The 18,711-nt window shown below is 42.6% G+C and overlaps 1 long non-coding RNA gene across 1 annotated transcript; it reads right to left on the reverse strand.

Moving 5' to 3' along the window:
* Nucleotides 1-750: 750 nt before the first annotated feature.
* LOC120293077 lies at nucleotides 751-2,680 on the reverse strand. Its single transcript, XR_005550732.1, has 2 exons — nucleotides 2,642-2,680; nucleotides 751-997 (listed from the first exon to the last, which is right to left on the reverse strand). It is a non-coding gene; the product is annotated as an uncharacterized LOC120293077 (long non-coding RNA).
* Between the last annotated feature and the right edge of the window lie 16,031 nt (nucleotides 2,681-18,711).

An 18,711-nucleotide genomic window follows, 5' to 3' on the forward strand; every position in this document is an offset into this window, starting at 1 on the left:
AAATGTTTCCACATCTTCAGTGGTCCAATATGCCTTTTCTTTTGTTGAACTTGCCATCCTCCAATAATATGACCATAAACAGATTTGAGAGGTATAATAAAGAAAAAAAATCAGCAATTGAATTAAAGTCAAATCAAAATGAACTAGTAAAGCACAAATCAAAGTGGCATTATAATAGGCTTCATACCAAAAAAAGAAAAAAAGAAAAGAAAAACAAAAGTATAGTCTCATTGTTTGTATATGCCTTAGACAAATTAAAAGAACATGAAACAAGCAGAGTCCAACTCATGTGTCCATCAAAATAAATTTTAAAAAGCTAAAATGGCCACTACCAATGGACATGTGTGGGAGATTTTAGTCACCTCAGATTATTTAGCTCCAAGATATGTAAGAGAGAAGCATATTGTGTATTCAACTACATCGATATTATGCTAAATAATTTATAGGGCAATAAATCATGTATAGACGAGTTCCGCATGACTACATAGATCTTAGACTATAATAAATGTAAAGATAACTCCCTGAATGTAAAATAGATTTCACATCAAAATAACCAGTATTAAGTCATTGACAAATCTTGACTTTTCGTCTCTCATGCCCGTAATGTCACGCCCCGATCCTCAGGCACGCACACATCCGTCTCACTTGGTCGATTTTATAAAGCGATATCCCAGGACAATGTATCGCCGACCCTTTTAATTTTTTAAGCACATGCGGAAGCAGTTAAAATCCCCAGACAATAAAACAATGGGATAGAAAAGCAGGGCCATATTTTTCATATTGAAATTTATAACCAAACTTTTATACAAACCACAATTCACTTCATAACTATTCACATCAAAACGGAGATCTCAAAAGAAGACAGAAACTTAGACGAACTGGGCCGTACTCAAGACCCCTCTCAGGATTGTCTTCTTCTTCCAAAAATCATTTTCTTCAGATCTCACCTCCGAGTTCTCCTTCTCGGATTCCTCCTCCTCAACTCTTCAGCGGGGTCCTGAAATGGTTTTCCCCAAACTGGGATGAGACTACGTCTCAGCGAGTTCTACCCCACTAAGCCCGATTAGTAAACTATTATACTAAAGGCTGCCTAAACACGCACAGGGCAGAGGACTTACCTTGGCCTCAGATCCCACCTGCAAGTCAGTACAATTCATAATAGGCACCCAAGCAATCATATCACTGATCGAAGCATCGATCAAATCGACCTAGTCGATTATATTCCAACAAGACCACTCACGGTCATTTCCATTCAGTCAATCAATTCACAACATCAAATCAAAGCATCGACCTAGTCGATTACATGCCAAACAAATCAATCCCCACTGTGGGATATTTAAAAGCTAGGCCACGTGCATTCTCCAGGACGACCTTCCAAGTCTCCGAGTTCACGTGCCTCGAACCTTGGGCCCACGTGCATTCTCTCGGCGACCTTTTCGCCAAAGTGATGCATCAAGTCACCGAGACCACGTGCCCTTTTAGATGCCCGGGCCCACGTGCATTCTCTTAGGTGCATCTCACCAAAGCGATGCATCAATTCGCCGAGACCACGTGCCCTTTTAGATGCCATTCCGGAATGCTGGACTCACGTGCATTCTCTAAGGTGCATCTCACCAAAGCGATGCATCAATTCGCCGAGACCACGTGTCCTTTTAGATGCCAAATCCTGTCACCGAGCCACGTACATTCTCCAGGACGACATACCGAGTCTCCGAGCCACGTGCATTCTCTCAGGCGACCTTTTCGCCAAGGTGACATATTCAACCACTGAACTCACGTGCATTTTCCAGGTGACATTCCAATTCACCGAGCCACGTGTCCTCTTTGCAGTGGTTACCAGTTCACTTTCAATATCGACAACCAATGCCCAACGATTTCTCAATCAAATAAATAAATCAACTCAACAAAACATTATAAATGCTGAATAAACATACTTGGCCATTCACCAATCAATACTCAATCAAATAATTAAATTAACTCAACAAAGCATTATAAATGCTGAATGAACATACTTGGCCATTCACCAATCGATAATTCAATCTCAATCGATTCCAATCAATTTAGGGTAAATCCCTAAAATATCACAATTTATTCAATTCCATACAACGTGGAGCTCAAATAAATAAACGGACTGCGCCACGACGATCAGCACGAGATTTCGGTCGTCGGCCATCAAAATCTTAATTTCCGAAAATAATTAATTAATTTATTAATTCGAAAATTAAATAATTAATATTAAAAATTCAATTTAGCTCAACATAAAGCCCGATTACATAAACGGACTTCACCACGGTAATCAGCATAATTTTCCGGTTCCAGGCCATCTCAGTTGAATTTTCGGAAAATAAATAATTATTTAATTTAATTCCGAAAATTAATATTTAAATACTAAAAATATCCACTTAGGCCCGAAAAGCCTAATTGGAGCCCACTAAGGGTCGGGAAAATTCCCTCAAGCACTTCCAATAATTAGTAGACCACGTCTACTTGCTAATTGCGCAATCAATTTATCTAAATCGCATCACAATTCACTAATAATTGCTAATTTATTCTAACCTAACAACATAAACACAATTAATTAAATCTAAACCAACCTTAAGCATAATTAGCCAACTAATCCAAGATTAGTGAGATTACTCACCAAATCGCTCGCAAATCGGATCAATCCGACGGCGGCGACGCGAGGAACGATTGTTCCCAAAGCACGGCTCGGGTTCGGGGCCGGGAAACGCCCAAAAGCGGGCCCGAAGATGCTGAAACCCACTCCGTGGGTCTGCTGGACGGAGCCGATCGGGCCTGCTCCGGCGGCTAGGGCGGCGAGGGGAAACCGGCGGAGGGCAAGGGAGTCGCGGGGAGGTCCGCGAGGTTGGCGGTGGCCGGAGGTGGCCGGAGATGGGCTGGTCGGTGCGGAACAGAGACGAAACAGGGCTGGGCCGAGCTGGATTGCGCGGCCGGGCGCACGCGGACGGCGGCGAGCGCACGGGCGCGGGCGGCGGTGCGGCGGTGCGGCGAGCGGGACGAGCGGCAAGCGGCTGAGGGGCGAGCTACAGCTTCGGTTCGCTCGGCGTGGAGAAAAGAAGGAGAAGAAGAAAGAAGAAAAGGGGGTTCGGTTGAGCGTGCAGAGGAAGAAAGAAGAGAGAGGAGAGAAAATAGAGAGATAAGGGTGTGGGGTTTGACTAGTCAAAGAAGAGAGAGATAAAGTGGGCGGTGGGGAATTCGCACGAGGGGGAAAGGGAGAGGAGAGAGAAGAGAGAAAGAAAAGAAAGAAAAGAAAAGAGAGGGAGAGAGAGGAAAAGAAAAGGAAATGTATAATTCCTTATTTCAATTTTCCTTTTCTCTTTTTCCTTTTCTTTTGGGCTTCAATTTTTCTTCCGATAATTTCTTTATTGAAATTTCGGACCCGTCAATAAATTGACGAGCGATGAGACAGGATCCTAAAATAAGAATTATGACGCGCTTAAAATTCGATTCCCGAAATCGAGTTCAATTTCGCGGTTAAAAATCGATCGAACGTGATTTTAGCTCAATCCAACCAATTAGGTAGCTTTTAGGGATTTTACAGCTGATACATCCCTTAACGGCTTCACCCAATAGGTTAGTTAACTCGTGAGTGATCAGCTCAGAGAAAAAGGCCATAGGCACGTCGACGAAATGCCCATTTCACTTTATCGAAACGGGGTCGAATTTCAGGATGTCACACGTAAAATATAATCAATAAAAAGAAAAACTTTGATGCTCAAACCAATTTGCTGAAATGGACAATTTTAAGAGATGATCATCAAATACATAATACAGATTACTCATTTCAAAGACATTATGACATTTATTACATTAACATGACTCATACAAAAATCTAGAATATGACTTAGAAAGAGAAGGAAATGACTTCAATTTTAAAAGAAACTATAAGATCTGATAAGAGGGATGACCAAGACATTGATAGCAATCACTAGAGGATGCACAAACACCACTCCTACTATAGGGTGACGTATGAGTGGCATGGAGTGAAGATGAAAGTTCACGTGTCACACCTCGAACCTCGAGTGCGCGCACATCCCTCGGTGATCGGTATATTGCAACGTCTCAGGATGCGTCGCCGACCCCTTTCTTTTAATTGCACATGCAGAAGCGTATAATAAAATTTCCAGACAACACAAATATGGGATAGAAAAGATGGATACCATTTTCACCAAAATACTTCTCATAAACAAACTACTTTATACACAGAGGTCAACTCTAAGGTCTATGTACAGGAGATCTATCTCCAAAAAGAACTACTGAGCCATTCATGCTCCTGACCCTGCTGCCTCAAGCTCCGGATTCTTCACACTAGAACTTGAAAATGGTTATACAATAACCAGTGAGATAAAATCTCAGCGAGTTCTTCTCCTAAGCCTCCTGTTAGAACACCAATTCAACTCGAGGTATCTCTTCAGAATCACCCCACAAATAAACCACGACTAACAACCAAATATCAACAAATCGATTCGCATGCAACCTTACCCAGTATGACATACCCTACACGTTGAATCTCAGCACAATACACGCAATGCACATGGCCATTAGATGATGCAGTTCATCAATCACATACGAGTCACGTCACAAGTGATCTCATCTGGCCATTGCCACACCCTGCATGTTATTGATTCATGTGTGCATGCCATAAACAATGTGCTCAACTCATGCACAATCAAAACCAATGATGTCATGATTCTCATACGTTCTTACACATTAGTGCACCACCCATCATGCATCAATCGATCGCATGGGTTTCGGTTATAAGGTAAAATCGTTATGACACGTCCCATACCATGCCACACAATTTTACCCCATAATAAGACCCAACCATCTCAACACTCACGCGTGTTCCACTTATATAGGACCTCTTGGCCAAAGCTAACTTTCCAGTCAGCGATCATCGACCTCAACACTCATGCGTGCTCCAGTTATTAATGACCTCTGGGCCATGGCTAACTTTCTAGTCAGTGATCATCGACCTCAACACTCATGCGTGCTCCAGTTATGAATGACCTCCCGACCATGGCTAACTTTTCAGTTAGCGATCATCGACCTCAACACTCATGCGTGCTCCAGTTATTAATGATTTCCTGGCCATGGCTAACTTTCTAGTTAGCGATCATCGATATCAACATTCATGCGTGCTCCAGTTATTAATGACCTCCCGGCCATGGCTAACTTTCCAGTCAGCGATCATTCGACTCCCGCTAGGCTACCGATAAAAATCGAGCTTTGTCTCACCTTGTCGAGCACGACAACGTCTATAACTCCCGTTTAGATGGTATCCCAAAGAGGAATATCGGTCCAGAATCTACTGCGACCGGCTTCTGACTCCCGCTGGGTATCGCCTCCAAAATCTCGTTGGGTGACGGTTCAACTTTTGATCACACAAACATACCACCATAACTCACTACGCATCGCCCTCAAACTCTCGTTGGGTGACGGATTCCACTTCTTGATCACACAAGCACACCATTAAGACTCCCTTCTTATCTTTGAGCATTAACCAATGCACAATGCTTACAAATACAATTTCAAATCATTTTCCCCTAAAGGCGGCCCATTTCGGTGTCCCTCGGACAAAGCATATTTCCCTTTTTGTGAAAGTCACTCGATTATTGCGGATGCCCATGTATTTATACACTCAAGTCACCTCATAAGGTCAAAACGCATGAATTCAGACAACTTTTCATTCTCGGGTGAACAGTGCACGTGAACAGTGCGCATGAACAGTAGTACTTGGTGAACAGTGTTCGTATGAACAGTGAATTCCAGAATTTAATAACTAATAAATTAAATCCAAAAGTCATTAAAAACAATAATTAAAGCAAACAATAAATCAATTAAAGCTAAACAAACTTAATGAAACACATAAGCATCATTAAGCCAATAAAGCAAGATTAAGCTAAACTAATCTTAGCCATTCATCTAACCACCTATCTTAGGACTAATATAGCTTAATTAAATCTCCTAAACTAGAATTAACACTAATTAAACCAACCCTAAGCAAGTTTAGGCACTAATCGATGGATTAGGAGCTAAACTCACCCGTTAAACGGGCCGTAGACACGGACGTGACGGCGGCGATGGAGGCTACGCTCGGGAACCTCAACCACGGCGATCCAAGGCGGTCCCAAGCTAAAAAAAGCAGCAAGAACCTCTGCTTCACACTACAACTCTAGAAACCAAGCAGTAGAGGAGGAAAGGAGTTGGGCGGGCTAATTGGAGCTCCAACGAGGGGTTGGTGCGCAGAAATTGTTCCTTCCAGTCCACAATCTGAATCGGTCTTTCCACGTACAACACTCTGTCATCCAAACTCTTCAGGATTTAGCAAGTGGATCAGGTTAGGCTCATACGTCCTCAACATCGACATGTGAAAGACGTCATGCACTTGCGCCAACCTCGGCAGCAATGCAAGACGATACGCTAGGATCTCAATTCTTTCCAAAATCTCAAAGGGACCTATATACCTCGGACTTAGCTTCCCTTTCTTACCGAAGAGCGAAGTACCCCTTCATTGGTGACACCTTTAGAAAGACGTGCTCAGCAACTTGGAATTTCAATGGTCTTTGACGCTTATCAGCGTAGCTTTTTTGGCGGCTCTAAGCAGTTTTTAATCTTTCTCTGATAATTGCAACTGTAACTGCATCCACTGACTGCTGAATCAACTCTGGACTTGTAATATTTCGTTCTCCGACCTCATCCCAACACACTGTCGTTCTGCACGCTTTGCCATACAACACTTTGAAGGGTGCCATTTGAATATTCTGTTGGTAACTGTTGTTGTAGGCGAACTTGACAAGATGAAGCTATTCCTCCCAGCTTCCCTTGAAATCCAACACACACACACACACACACACACAACATGTCCTCGAGAGTCTGAATTGTCCTTTCAAACTGGCCATTTGTCTGAGGATGGTAAGCCGTACTGAATTGTAAATTCGTTCTCAAGGCAGTTTGCAAACTTTTTCAAAAGGCTGCCGTGAACTTCAGGTCTCGGTCAGATGTAATCATCATTGGCACTCCATGAAGACGAACAATCTGACGCACGTACAATTCTACATATCTGTCCAATGCATAGTCCTTTCATACGGCGATGAAGTGAGTAGACTTCGTCAATCTGTTAACCACAACTCATATGGAATTATTATCCTTCTGACTCCTCGGTAAGCCTATCACAAAGTCCATTATGATGTGCTCCTATTTCCACTCGGGAATCTCAAGAGGTTGTAGAAGTCCTCTCGGCTACAATGTTATGCCTTCACTTGCTGACACATCAGACATTTGGCAACATGCTTGGCAATGTCCGCCTTCATACTGGTCTACCAATAGTGTTGACGCAAATTCTAATACATCTTTGTATTGCCTGGATGAAATTGTAACTGTTACAATAGGCTTCTGACATAATCTCCTCCTTAAGCTCTACACCGTCTGATATACATAATCGTCCTCAAAACCTTAGTGTCTCGTCATCAGAAATCTGAAAATTAGCCTTCTTCTTTTCGGTATCCTTTTGCAGGATCTTCTGAATCTCTAGATCTGTCAATTGAAGCGTCTTAATTCTGACTGGCACTTCCGGCTCAATTTTGATGGGGACCATAAGATTTGAAGAGTGGCCTACCTCAAATTTGAAAACCGAATCTCAAGCTCTCTTGAGTAAAATCCATTCCTTAACCATCATCTGTGCAACTGAAGACTTCCGACTTGACGCATCTGTGACCTTATTCGCCTTTCCAGAGTGATACAAGATATCACAATCATAATCTTTCAGAAGTTCCATCCAACGACACTATCTCATATTCAACTAATTCTAAGAGAATAGATACTTGAGACTTTGATGGTCTGTAAAGATCTGGAATCTTTCTCCACACAAATAATGTCTCCAAATCTTAAGAGCAAAAATAATCGTTGCGAGTTCCAAGTCATGCGTCGGGTAATTCAATTCATGAGGTCTCAACTGATGGAACGCGTATGCAACGACCCTGCCATGCTGCATGAACACGCAACCCAGTCCTCTAAACGACGCATCACTGTAGATCTCGTACCCTTTAGGACTAGATGGTATGGTCAGCACTCGTGCGGTAGTCAGCTTCTGCTTAAGCTTTTGAAAACTACACTCGCACTTGTTCGTCCACACAAACTTCTCTTTCTTTTTCAAAAGTCGAGTCAATGGTGAAGCTAATATTGAGAATCCTTCCACGAACCTTCTGTAATAACCCGCCAAACCCAAAAAGCTTTTGATATTTGTCACTGTCGTCGGCTTTGGCCAGTTGATAACTGCTTCAATCTTAGTTGGGTCCACAGAGATTCTTTCACCTAAAATCACGTGACCTAGGAACGCCACACGAGTGAACCAAAACTCGCACTTACTGAACTTGGTGTACAACTCATGATTCCTCAGGAAACACGTTAGAAAACTTCCGTACCACGGCGAAACTCTCCACTTTTGGCTCCTCAACTGTTGTATCCACTACGGTTGCCAAATAGCATTGGCAACCCACATCCCATAACCGGTTGCCTTAAATGACGACATTAAAATAAACGAGGGTCCTTCTCGATTTTCGACAAACTTGAATTTTTCTCTCGCTAACGGGTTAAACTAGATTACTGCATAACAATGATTCATTACAACAAGATGCTCCTTCAGCCAATCTTTTTCATTTACAACCTGAAAGTTATACATACGCAAAAATAGACAAGTACCACTCTAACTAGTGATTTTCCTTTTTACAACTTCATTTCAACAAACTGAAGTTCTACAAGCTTAACTAAAATTCCGGTGTGCCATTTTGATAAAATTATCCTAAAAACATTCTTCCATTGATCGGTGCATGGCTCGGTTCATTCCTGTCTTCTTCGCCATCCTAGTTGTGTCTTATCTGCAATGCATTCCCTCTATTTTGTCCCATTGGTGGTGGCGGTTGCAGCTGCTGTGGTCTCATTGGCTTGCGTAGACAATCCTTCACCTGGTGCCTGTGCTGGTTAAACCAGGACACAGAGTTAGCCCATGCTTCCTTTTACAAATTTGGCATCTGTCGTTTAGGTTGGGTGCCCGTTTTCCGATTCCACCCTTTCGATTGGGACGAATGGGATATTCTCCTCTAGTCATCGGCCTTTTCCTTAACCGATTACCATTTTTGCTTGACCCGAACTGCGACCCAAATGCGGCAACTTGTTCATTCAAGTTCCTTTCTAACAACTGGGCTTGTCCATATAGCTCATTATAATCTTTCAGATCAAACGGCACCAGCGGAGTCCTTAGCTCTGGTCTGAGGCTGTTCCTGAACCTCCTAGCTCTGTCAACTGGATCTTCTACCAGTCTCGGGGCGTACTATGATACCCCTGCAAACTTGGCCTCGTACTGGTCCACAGTCATTGAACTCTAACGAAGGCGCTGAAATTCCTCCATTTTTTGTTCTCTAGCGCAATCAGAGAAGTACTTTCCATTAAAGACTTCCAAGAGGGTATTCTACACTGGAACCATGCCTTCTAGGAACACTATTCCTCTGGTGGCCTTCCACCAAGTGCTTGCATTACCTTGCCGTTGATAGACCGCAAGGACTATCTTATCTTCTTCCGAGCACCTTAGCAGGTCGAAGGCCTTCTCTAATTCTTGGATCCAGAGGGTTGCAGCCTCGGGATCACCAGATCTAGCAAACCTTGGTGGTCTCAACCTAAAAAATTGCTCCACTAACTTATATCTCGATCATGCCACGATCACATTCCCATGTTGGACTTCAGCAGGTGCTGCTGTGGTTAGAGGTGTCAACGGTTCGGTTAGATTAGTTTTTTTTGAAAAATCGAACCGAACCGAACGGTTAGAAAAAACTTCCGAACCGAACCGAATAAGACCCAAACCAAACCGAACGGTTAGAAAAAACTTCCGAACCGAACCGAATAAGACCCGAACCGAACCGAAATTTGTTTGGTTTTTCAATTTTTGGTTTTTGTTTGTTTTTTTTTTTTTTTTGAAAATTCACAAAAGTCCCTAACCTGGTCACCAAAATCCATAATGGGGGCATTCCATGATCTTTTGCACTCTATTTTCGACAACAGTAGGTGCTACATTGGGCTTTTCCCAAGCCCTAATCTCGTTGTCTTCCTCTTCCTCTTTGTCTTTCTGCACGATGTACTCCTTGCTCTACTGGTAATCGCTTCTTGCTCCCACGTCCTCTTCTTCTATGGACTTGAGGACCGAACCCCGAATGCCAGCCGGGACCAAGTTCTTGGCCTAGACACCCTCCGAGTTGCTGCTTTGGGTCGAGTCCTGCTTCGATGGGTTCCGATCATCGTCGAGGCTAAAGAGTGTGCTTCGGACCCTGACATCACATTTGCAGTTTGAAAACAACATCTTCGCCATCAAAACTGCAACGAGGAATTGGGGAGTCTCTAACTCACCATGATATGGTCATCATACCTGCAAATTACAAGATCCTTCTTGTTCCCCTACCATGAAACATGAACCAGTTAAATTGAGCAACGCCAACAGTTCATAAACAACCATTTACAATGAAAATCACGACATCGATGTAGCATCAAAGTGCACGGAAGCGATTTAGGAAACAACTATCCTATTTATTCCCAAAACGACAAACCCAATACAAACCCATCTAGAGCTTTGGGAAGAAGAACAACTCGGTGACCCAAAACCAGACATAATCCATCCAAACCCACGTGAAGAAATGGAAACAAAGAACAACCAGCTTCTTTCTCCCTAAACAAACATTTGAATTCGAAGGGAGTGGACTGACCTTTATATCAAGCGTGAGCTTCTTCTGGGACACAAGAAATTTAGCCACCGAACTACCCACACGCTATACTTGGACGACCACTTTGCTTTCTTTGGAGAAGAAAGAGCACAGAAACAATAGGCGATTTCGTTCGTGAAGTACTTCTTGTTCTTGCTTTCTACTTCCTTTGGAGAAGAAAGAGCACAGAACCATCATCGTCCCGCTCGTGCTGCTGCTGCTGCGGTGGTAGCTACTGCTGCTGCTGGGGTGGGGGCTCTTGAGCTAGGCCACCATGAAGGGTGGCGCATGAAATCAAGCCAGAGGAGACGGGAGTCGGGAGAGAAGAAAACCGAATTTTTAATGGTTTGATTTTATCAGTTTGTGGTTCTAATCGGTTCGGTTAATCGATAAAAACCGAACCAATAAAAAATATTGGTTTGTAATGAGAATCAAACCGAACAGAAAAAATTGAATTTTTTGGTTCGGTTCGGTTCGGTTCTTGACACCCCTAGTTGCGATGGCAGCGGTTGTAACGGTGGCCTGATTCTGTACTTGATGTTCCATCAAATTTCCCAAAGTGTCAAGCACTTGTATGATCCCATCAATTCTCGGATCTCTAAGTGCTGCTACACTAGTATCGCCTTGTGGCGGTACTCTCTCTCTCTCTCTCTCTCTCTTGCGTTGGCCTGAGCTGGCGCTTTATCTTGGGTACCAACCCTAGTCGGCATCCTACCTCGAGAAATGGACGCGATAGTCCTCTTCCGAGGAGTCGTCTAATCCGGATCACTCATTTTACAGGATCTCTATAGAACTTGTCTCCCAATTCCACACAGAATTAGGAAAATTGAGTGACCCACACAAAACAACCACTAATCAGCTAATCAATTACAGGCGTCTGAATAAGGAAAAAGCCTTTCTTACTAACTATCCCAAAACCCATCGCACCTTATCACTCCAAACACTAACCTTGCTCTGATACCACTTCGAGCGGAGATGTCACACCCCGAACCTCGAGCACACGCACATCCCTCGGTGGTCGTTGTAATTGCGACGTCGTAGGATGCATCGCCGACCCCTTTCTTTTAATTGCAAATGCGGAAGCGTATAATAAAATCCTCAGACAACACAAATATGGGATAGAAAAGCAGGATACCATTTTCACAAAAACACTTTCATGAACAAACTAGTTTATATACAGAGGCCAACTCTAAGGTCTATGTACATGAGATTTATCTCTAAAAAGAACTACTGAGCCATCCATGCTTCAAGATTTGGGTTCTTCACACTAGAGACCTGAAAATGGTTATATAATAACTAGTGAGATAAAATCTCAGCGAGTTCTTCCCCCAAGCCCTCGATTAGAACACCAACTCAACTCGGGGTATCTCTCTAGAACCACTCCACAAATAAACCACGACTAACAACCAACAATCAACAAATTAATTCGCAAGCAACCTTACTGGGTATGCCATACCCTACACGTTGAATCTCAGCACAATACACGCAACGCATATGGCCATTAGATGATGCAATTCATTAATCACATACGAGTCATGTCACAAGCAATCTCACCTGGCCATTGCCACACCCTGCATGTTATCGATAAATGTGTGCGTGCCATAAACAATGTGCTCAACTCATGCACAGTCAAAACCAATGATACTATGATTTTCATACGTTCTTGCACATTAGTGCGCCATCCATCATGCATCAATTGATCACATGAGTCTCGATTATAAGGTAAAATCGTTATGACACGTTCCATACCATGCCACACAATTTTACCCATAATAAAGCTCAACCATCTCAACATTCACTCGTGTTCCACTTATATAGGACCTCCCGGCCATAGCTAATTTTCCAGTTAGCGATCATCGACTTTAACACTCATGCGTGCTCCAGTTATTAATGACCTTCCGGCCATGGCTAACTTTCCAGTCAGCGATCTTCGACCTCAACACTCATGCGTGCTTCAGTTATTAATGACCTCCCGGCCATGGCTGTGGCACCTCGAAACACCTAAGGTCGCCACAGGTACCTATCGCTATACCTAATGAACACTGGTTACAACTCTTATTAGAAGCATCGTAGCTCATAGGCATTTTTTTTTTTTTGAAAATGGTCCCAGCGCAACTTATTAGCGGAAGCATAATTGAATATTACCATCTCTCCCTCCAACAATCATGATACAATGCACACCACTAAGCATCTAAGGAAAAGATAAAGCCGAACCACTTTTTATTTACATATTTTTATGATGGATTTTCTCAGGTCGATACAACAAAAGAAAAGCCAAGATTTTTAACTACACTTGACCACATCCCAAAAGGATATCTCGACCCCTATAACGATCACGTGTCATCCTCCATCTATCAGTGTCGGCTACCCCCAAAAAGAAACGTCAGCTCTCTACCCCTCATGCGGCCATCACACCCATCATGGCGCGTCGAGCGATGGTGGCGGCAACATCCCTCTAAACACTCCATCTTGGCGGACATGAACCGACAGAAACTCTTGAATGACTAGGCCCCTAGCCAGGCCCACATCGTACATGACCAGCACTTGCACTCGCACAAACATCAGACCAGGGATGGTAACGCAGTCGATCTCCGAACACTCTACCTCCACATCAGATGGGAGGCCATAGAAGGTGCCTCGCGTGACAGTAGGGAGCGACATCTTTCTAATTTGAAATGTTGGTCCCGAAGAGGTGAGTACAGCCACTCAGCAGGTAAAAGATCCAATAAACCACTCAATGCATCACACAATACAATCATAACAATCATAGCATAGTACATGTCATTCATGCATCCAAGTATAACTTACCTCGTAGCCATGCATATGTCATCGTACCATGTGTACATACATCCTCATGTACTCATCGCCATCATGTCATACATATACCATGCCATAGGTGCACACACAACCATGCACTCATCATCATCATGTCATACATGTACCATCATGCCATAGGTGCACACACAACCATGCACTCATCATCATCATGTCATACATGTACCATCATGCCATAGGTGCACACACAACCATGCACTCATCATCATCATGTCATAGCCATGCATATATCACCATATCATGTGTGCATGATTCAATTTTCACTTTTATTTTTCAATTTGATCACCACATCTTTTTTTCCCGAGACCAGTGATTACATCCCACATTTTTATCACTCGTACCCCAACCTGGCATCGCGAGAAACCTTCGGCACACACCACCGGGCATTCGGCACCCCCATATTCCGGGCATCTCGCATCCCAATTGGCATCACGAGGCATTCCCTGGGCACAAACCTCCGAGGCTTCCAGCACCTAACCATTCCGGGCATCTCGAAACTCCCGAGGACATCCAGGCATGTATCACAATACAATCGGGCATCCAGCACCCCCCATCCCGGGCATCCTGACACTCCTAGGGCATTATTGACCCACCTCCAACAGTTTCCTCATTCATTATAATTCATGTTCACCAATTTATGTCTCACAAACAACATGACACATGATGTAATGGCAACAAAGTCAAATTCAGCATTTGATTCTATATGCAATGCTAAATATCATCACATGCTCACCAAGATTCAATCACCTCAACCAATATAATTAATAGGGCTCATCCAAAACAGAATAATCATAAATTTCAGCATTTGAAATTTGCACAATCCAGCTTGCACAGTTTTAGAAACTATTTCCATTAAATACCCAAATGGTCTTTAAGAATTATAAAATTAGAACATGTGATAATGAAGAAATAATGGTAGATATTTCATGAAGGACACTGCACCAAAAGACCCTCATACAATTTGATATAGATCATGCATCACAGCATTTCTATTCTATCAATACAGCTTGCACAGTTTTTGAAACATTTTTGGTTAAATAGGCAATTGAACTTCAAAAATTATGAAATTTGCATATATTGCAGAGAAGACATACAGAAAGATACTTCGTGAAGAACACTTTGCCGAAAGATCTTCCTACAAAAAGATATGACCCATGCTTTGAAGCTGACTAAATCCGAACGCGTCAGATTACTCGGTTTTTGAAATATTTCCGATTAAATACTCTAACGACCTTAAAAAATTATGAAATTTAAATATGTGGTATTCAAGACCCTAAAGTATATTTTTCATGAAGACACTGAAGTCATATTTGTCCTAGATAATTAATTTTGGACGGTCGAAACCCCTGTTCCTAGTACCGAACATTCCAGGTTTAGCCGTCTCCAAAAATCACGATTTCACCTACTTATCTTCCATATGTTCCTCTAAATTTTTGATATGTTTTGCCTCAAGAGGTCTACTACAACTTTCATTAAGGGATCAAGGTGAGATTTGCAAAGGAAAGTCACTTTATAGTCTATGAAGTCACTGGAGTTCAGTACAACATTTCCAGATCTAACGTCTTCAAAAGAAAAATCGTTTCACTAGGCTATACTTGTTAGTTTTACCTCCAATTTGAGTATGTTAGTATTTAAGATGTTCTCTACAACTTTTGTCAAGGGGTCGAAGTTAAATTTTCAGTAAAAAGTTACATGCAACACACAAAATCACCAAGAGGTCAACAAAACAGCTTCAGATCTAACATTTTCGTAGAGGGAGGGTTTCACCCATCAAAACTCAACCATTTTGTCTCAAATTTTATTATGTTATACTTTAAGATGTTATCTACAAATTTCATGGAGAAGTCGAAGCCAAAATCAGACTCAAACATCGCATGCAAGCCACTACAACATTCTGGGTCAGGCTGTTTACTCGAGAACAGATTACACTTTCAAGACAACACTCTTAAAACTTCGGTTTTTCACACCCTAGACATCCGAGATTCATCACCATTTGATAACATATTCTAGACACAACATGCAAGAGCAGATCAAAGGATCTAACTTGCCTCTATACCGAGCTACGGCGAGCACGACGGCGGTGAACGACGGACGCACAGGCGGCTATGAGCAACGGACGAGCGGGCGGACTTCTTCCTCGCACGGCCTTCTCTTCCTCTCTCTCGGTTTCTCTCGGTAACTCTCTCTCTCTCTCTCTGTCTCTTCGGACGACACACCTCCTCCCTAAACCGGCACCATCATCCCCTAATTTCTCCCCCTCCCATCATTAATCATCATTACAATTGCATGGCAAACACTTGGTAGCTAGGAGGGAACACATGGCCTTCTTCATGCAAGATGGGCCGGCTTCTCCCCTCCTTGTTCGACGGCAGCCCTTCATGGGCTTCATGGGCCGACCAGCTTGGCCCCATCTTAGGCCCATCCCTCTTGGGCCTAAGACCCAAACTTAAGTAGCCCATGTTTACTCTTAATAATTCTTCTTAATTCCCTCTTTTATAAATTTCAAATTTACAATTTCATATGGCCATAAAACTTGTATCCTTAAACTATAAGAATCAAATCTATGAGGTGTATAGCCAAGAGCAAATTCTTCTTATCTAATTATCCCATGATACTAATTTTTAATAACCCATGAACACAAAATACATTTCCATCCACATAACACTCGGTCTTAAAAGAAAATCAATAGCTAAGGCATAAACCAAAGGCAATTTCATTACCTAATCATAGACTTTAATACATCTAGAGGTTGCCTTGAATTTTGGGATGCCACAATGGCTAACTTTTCAGTCAGTGATCATCGACCTCAACACTGATGCGTGCTCCAATTATTAATGACCTCCTGGCCATGGCTAACTTTCCAATCAGCGATCATCCGACTCCCGCCAAAGGATACCGATAAAAATCAGGCTTCATCCCGCCCTGTCGGGCACGACAACGTCTAGAACTCCCGTTTAGACGATATCCCAAAGAGGGACATCAATCCAGAATCTACTGTGACCGGTTTCTGACTCCCGCCGATTATTGCCCCCAAACTCCTGTTGGGTGATGGTTCCACTTTTGATCACAGAAACATACCACCACAACTCACTACGCATCGCCCCCAAACTCTTGTTGGGTGACGGATTTCACTTCTTGATCACGCAAGCATACCACTAAGACTCCCTTATTATCTTTGAGCATTTAACCAATGCACAATACTTGCAAATACATTTTCAAATCATTTTCCTCTAAAGGCGGTCCATTTTGGTGTCCCTCAGACAAAGCATATTTCCCTTTTTTGAAAATCACTCAATTCATGCAGATGCCCATGCATTTATACACTCAAATCACCTCATAAGGTCAAAACACATGAATTTAGACAACTTTTCATTCTCGGGTGAATAGTGTACGTGAACAGTGTTTTGTGAACAGGGTGTTTCGTGAATAGTGTTTCGTGAACAATGTTCGTATAAATAGTGAATTTCTAGAATTTAATAACTAATAAATTAAATCCAAAATTCATTAAAAACAATAATCAAAGTAAGCAATAAATCAATTAAAGCTAAACAAGCTTAATTAAGCGCATAGCCATCCTTAAGCCAATAAAGCAAGATTAAGCTAAACTAATCTTAGCCATTCATCTAACTACCTATCTTAGGACTAATATAGCTTAATTAAATCTCCTAAACTAGAATTAACACTAATTAAACCAACCTCAAGTAAGTTTAGGCATTAATCGATGGATTAGGAGCTAAACTCACCTGTTAAACGGGCTGGAGACATGGACGCGACGACGGCGATGACGATAGAGGCTACACTCGGGAACCTCAACCACGACGATCCAAGGCGATCCCAAGCTCAAAACAGCAGCAACAACCTCTGTTTCACACTGCAATTCTAGAAACCGAACAATATAGGAGGAAAGGAGTCGAGGGGGACCTGGTGGTGGCTGGGTTGGGTGGAGGCTAGGTTGAAATGGGAAGAAAATGGTTGAAACAGGCGAAACAGTGTAGGCGGTTGGGCGGAACGACTGTCGGGCAAGTGCTGGCTTCTAGCCAGCTGGCGAGTTAGTTGGCAGCTCCGTTCGGTGAGTGGCTGGGTTGGTCCATAGGGTATAGGCCTCCTGGACACGGTGGTGGGTGGCACGAGAGCTGATTCGCACGGGAAGGCAACTATTAACTCAGGCTTTTGGAGAAAGGTCAGCTAGGGCAGAAATAGGAAGGAAGGGAAAACGGCGAAGAAAGAGCTGCGAATTCCTTGGGGGTGAAGAGGGGAGAGAGAGATGTGAGGGATGGTTTCTTTGGTTCTCTCAAGCTCTCAAATGCCTCAACAATGGATAAAGCAAGTATTGGGAGGAAGAAGGGGATAGCTAAAGATAGGAGGATCCCTCATTGGCTTCTAAAGCCTTCTCTCTTATCTCTTTGTCTCTTGGCAAGGCCCCACCTACATTGACTGTCTTCTTCAGCCTCTTGGCAGCCCTCAAACTTCCCTTACAAGCCAATGAAGTGGTTCAAAAATGGTGGAGACCATGGCCTATGAATTTGGTGTCATTTTCCCCAAATTGAACCAAATTTCTCTTCAATTGGACCTAAATCGGTCCCCATAAATTCCACCAAGATGTCCTCGATCAAATTAACATTTTTCCTTGCCAATAGAACCAACTTGCATCGCAAAAATGCAATAAAAAATAGATCCCTAAATTTTTCGATCGAAAATGGCCCTATATTGAATTTTTGCCAAAAATCTCGGTTTGCAGAAAAATCTTCAGAGGATGAGTCAACATTCCTAAAATGAATTGTAACATGATAGAACTTTCAATTTCTGAAATTTGGTTTAAATTCACGGTTAATTTCAACTGAGCACGATTTTAGCGCGACCTAACCTACTGAGTAGCTTTTAGGAATTTTTAGTGCAATTGACCCATTGTCGATTATTTTCGAGCAATATTGTGCATCTTCGACACATTAGGGACTTTCGGTTGTCGTGAAAATCTCTAGGTTTCAAATACGGACATATGGTACCAAAACGATAGAAAAATCGGTTTAGTGCTCGACAAGAATTTTGCAATTAGGTGGAATCACCCACACTTAATCTCATGGCTCTATCGAATTGACCTATCTCCGGTTTC

This window comes from Eucalyptus grandis, chromosome 5, assembly GCF_016545825.1.
Source record: "Eucalyptus grandis isolate ANBG69807.140 chromosome 5, ASM1654582v1, whole genome shotgun sequence".
NCBI lineage: Eukaryota > Viridiplantae > Streptophyta > Magnoliopsida > Myrtales > Myrtaceae > Eucalyptus > Eucalyptus grandis.